Here is a 4,923-nt window from a genome sequence, read left to right as displayed (position 1 = left end):
GTGGCTTTATCATGCGAGTGCGCGACGGATGGCCCGAGGCCTCTCATCCACCGCTCGTATAGCATGCATTGTGGATACACAAAGACTTGAAAACCGAGACGAGTCGAGTACACAGACCTTAAATTCTTAAGAAACATCTGGTTGGATGTTTACACTAATACGACCTTTTTATGTTGAGTGATATTACATACAGTACTGAAATTTTATTAGAATCGTAGTAGCTTTGTGGGAGAACGATGGTTTCTCAATTGACGGTCGACATTTCAAGTGTCTATGGGAGCACAGACCTATTTTCAACATTTTATTAATATTTTAGTAGCAGTAGTGCTCCTTGTGAAAAAGCTCGTCCTGGGAAGAACTGCCACCTTACCTATTTCTGCCGAGCTGAAGGGTATAGGTGCTGGTGAAATTACAGGCACATGGGACTTGTCAACTTATGTCTCAGGGTGACGGGCGCAGTGGCAGTGCGCCTCAGATCTTTGAGATTTAAAGCTCTGAGTGGCATCTGGCTTACCACCAGGCGCACGACTTGTTTGTCCCGTCACTTGTTGGCATAAAAAAACATAAAGTACGAACACCTCTCAGTGAATAGTGAAGGAAAAACGCGGTGAAATCTGCATGTGGAAGAAGGTAAATTTGGAAAACGTATAAAGTCCCCGTGCCGCATTGTGCCATCGTATGAGGTCCGTGCTCAGCGGAACCTATAAGAGGTTGAGGACATTTGTTTTTATAACACCAAGTGACAGGATGAACACACCGTGCACCTGAGGCGGTAAGCAACACGCTGTCCATGACAGTTGCAGCGCCACTCTAAGGTTTAAACCGCAACGATCTGAAGGGTACTGCCCTGCGCCCGTCACCCTGAGACATAAGTTGACAAGACCCTTGTGTCTGTAATTTTACCAGCACTAAATTGTGCCTTCAAAATCCCTTCAAAATCGAAACGCAGTAATGCTCAAACTACTACTTGGCGGATGAAATAGGGTAAAATAAAGGTAAAAATAAATAAAGGGTGAAATACAATAAGATAAGGTTGCAGTACTTTCCTGGACGAGCTCTTTCACAATACGGTCTACTACTACTAAATATTATATTTATAATATTTTCATTTTAATACATAAATTTACATATTATATATTCATTTTAAGACGATAATATGGAAAAATTAGATCAGAAAATGTAACGTCGACAAAATTCGAGTATCGACTCTTCACTGTGATAAAGATAGTCCATATGAGAACTAATGTATACAACAGAAATACATAATCTGTACCAAAAAACTTGAAATTATTTTTTATCCACTTAGTGATATATCAAAATGGCTGCCTGCATGCAAAGCAAATCTATCGTTTTATGTGGAAAGTAGTGTTGTAAGTTTAACCGCGATCTATAAATTTATTATGAAATTTATATCGGACAAAGTATAATGATAAATAATTTGTACCCATGGTCGCTTAAAAGTTGACATTATCACCGTTTTGTTTTCATACAAAAACTTTTCTACATACGTGTCTAAGCGACGACGTATACATTTAATCTTATACCGTTATATATGTTCTTTTTTCACAAAAAGCACTGAAATGTTTTTCAAGAGAACATTAAGCTTGAGACTTTGGTATTTAGACCGTCTTTATGGCAAACGGTATAGGATTGAAATTAAATATTAAGTGGATAATGGCCTCCCTATATAAACCCCCTCCTTAAGTCCTCCTGCGTCCAGGAGTGAAACGTATATTGGGTTGACAATGATGATGTAGTATATATACATACGTATTTAGTAGATACAATATATTATGCAGTGGCATTCTAATGGGTTCACCTACCGCCCTTCAAGCAGAGGCCGTGGGTTCGATTTGAGATTCTCGGAAGTTACGTGCAAAATTTAATTTGAAATTTACCAAGAGATTTCCCTAGAAAAACTTATACGTTAGGAGGATAGGAGACCAGCGCCTAACAGTAGGACGTATAAATGGTTTTTTTTTCTTGATGATGATACATTATCTACCGTGCACAATATAATACCTCCAATAAACACTACGCCAATTTAATTTCGTGTTTATTTTGTTTTTTAACCGACTTTAAAAAAAGGAGCAGGTCGTCAATGCGACTGTATGTTTTTTTTGTATCTATGTTACACGGTAACTAGTTGTGAACCAATTTTCAGTCTTTTTTTTGGAAAGAGGGTACCTTGATAGTGGTCCCGTTAGATTTGAAGAAAACATTCAACCTCTAAGGGTGGCAAACTAGTTAGATGAATGACTTTTGTGGTCGGTTTTTTGTCTCTTTTTTGTCATAAGATTCGTTTCTTGTTTTTTGTTCACAAAATTCAAGGAGCATAATATTAGTAAATAAATATGGCTGTGTACAAAAATAACTGATAGTGACAAAAATAGAATTGGCGTAGTGTTAGGGTTAGAGCGCGGTTGCGGGTCGGGCGCGTATCGGGTCTGGACCGCAGCGAGTCTAATTCCGTGTATTTATATGTCGTCGTCCAAATAAAAACCTCATAAAACAATAACATTTTCGTAACATTAACACTGTAATGCTGTGACAAATAGTACAAAAAAGAAATATCGATGAAAGAGTTAAGATTAATTTCTGAACGTCATGAAAACTACGTGTTACGGACATCACTATGGAAAAATAACCATTGCTGCTAAAAAGAATTCCTGCATTTTTTTACCGTTGAACTGGACGACTGTGATAGGCTTCAAACGGTTTCTCCCTTTCAGCTTTTGTTTGCGCCCGTACTCAGCGCTATACGAAAATTATTTGATTCCTTTAAAAAAAAAAGTAGAACACTAAAATACATGCCAATGTAAATGCCCAATACGTAACTTGTGTAGATTGCAGTTTACTCATTTTCGCGGTAGCAAAATAGGGTAAAGACATTTTGCTAGAAGATTCCCATTCCTGTAAAATCATCACCAACCCATATAATAAGCCCAATAGCAAATGCAAAGAACCGCCTTGAGGAAAGGGATTTAGACCGCATTTCACGACGCTAATTGAAGAATTTACACGTCTTGGAGCAGTTTTGCGATTCTTCCTCGACGACCAGGAGCCCAATCGCGCTAAATACCAAAGCTTAACCAAATATAAAAAACTGTCAATGTGACACGTTTCGTAACATTTACTATCGAGCTAATTAATTTAATGTTTTAGCTATAAGTATCGTCAAGGGGACGTATTTACCTTTGATAGGCCAACGTTTCTATTGTAGCTCAGGTTTCATCGCGATGATTTTCCTTCAAAACTTAAATCAAAATTTGGTATAATAAAGTAAGAAACGGATTTCTTCACGATTCGAGATCACAATTGTTACACATTTGGAATCATTCAGCCGTGACCACGAGATCTGTTAACCGCTCACGCGATGCGCTCTTCCTACCACAAAATGGCGGCTATTTGGTTTCGCAAATTACAAAAGCATTCAGTTTAAATACAAGTTTTTATAAATAAAAAAATATTATTCTGCATTGCTAAATAAATACCCTCCGTACTACCAACAAAAACATCTCAAATGAAATGCAGTAATACACCCCAAATCCTGCACTTAAAGAGCACTAATGAAATTTTTGGTGTACTTGGATAAATATGATAATATTCCGTTTGAGTGGTTCTAACGTTTACCATGAAATTACTCCTTAAAGTATAGTTTATAAACATTTATATTCAGGGTAAACTTAAAAAACGCTACTTACGGTATGTTTTCAATAAATAAACACCGAAATCACTAGCCCAAACAATAACACACACGATTGTCGTGACGTATTTTTGAAGTTGTTTATTTTTTTTAAATGACAGACCCAGGCATTAAAAACTTTATGGTTTGCTAGAGTAGTTACCGAAATAGCAATTAATATTAGTTATTTTACCTGTTATAACTTGGGCATCCGATAAATCGGTATAAAATCATCACCGACACCTCTAGGTGTGGTATGCGTCTACGGCTACATGTATCGCGTAAGCGGTTAAAGGGCCCGAAACGTTGGTTTGTTTGAAAAAAAAAATAGACACTCGACTTAGATCTTAAAGTTTCATTTCCTATCCAAATATTTTTGCCTAAACCATGAGTACTGTGATAGTTGACACAATTTTGTATGACAAATTGTTTAATGTTTTTTATGCAGAATCAATTACGATATTAAGAAATACACTAAAGTTTGTCACAATGTGTATTGTATCTTTAAATTTCGACTGTTATTTACGGTTTGTCTAAACATTTACAAAGTGGACACAGAAAATAGTGATGCAGACGGCTGGAGTAATATAAATAGGCCCGGAAACTGTCGGTGTTTATCAGCAGTTGTCCTTCTCCAATGGTGCCATGCATTGTTATTAAGCGTGTAACTCTGCGAGACAAACAAAATGTCGAGTTAACAAGAGTTGCACACAAACCAGATCATTCGTTTGCCAGACGGCGGGACTTGGTCTGCATCCTTTCGCCTATTTTTGTTGTTCTTTGACTTTTCTTTCGGATGATAGAAGAATCATGGATGGGGTATTATTCACATAAGTACAATACAGATAATGGAATAATAATAAATAAATAATTGAATATCATATTAGTAAAATATCTTGACATTCAATAAACTTAAAAATTACAATTATAGCGACATCTCTAGTCAGCGATGGTAGCTGTAAAGGTACCTGGCAGAGTGAAGAAATAAATTTATTAATTAGTAAGTAATTTATTTACGCAAAAAAGTCATTGGCTCCGGCAAAAAATCGTTAAAAATCAAAAAACAAAGATTGCAGATAGCTAGAGAGAAGCACATAGAAAAATTCGTGAGGTCTGCTGGTTCGTTCTGCGGCTTAATTGGCAGAGCATCTAACACGGATTGCCGGAGGGTGCAGGCTCGAATCGGATCGAATGAATTTTTTGAATTTAAGTGTTCGAAATTATTAATAATTATAACA

This window comes from Hyposmocoma kahamanoa, unplaced genomic scaffold (assembly GCF_003589595.1).
Source record: "Hyposmocoma kahamanoa isolate Upper Pololo Valley unplaced genomic scaffold, ASM358959v1 122, whole genome shotgun sequence".
Taxonomy (NCBI): domain Eukaryota; kingdom Metazoa; phylum Arthropoda; class Insecta; order Lepidoptera; family Cosmopterigidae; genus Hyposmocoma; species Hyposmocoma kahamanoa.
This window is presented reverse-complemented; position numbering follows the sequence as displayed.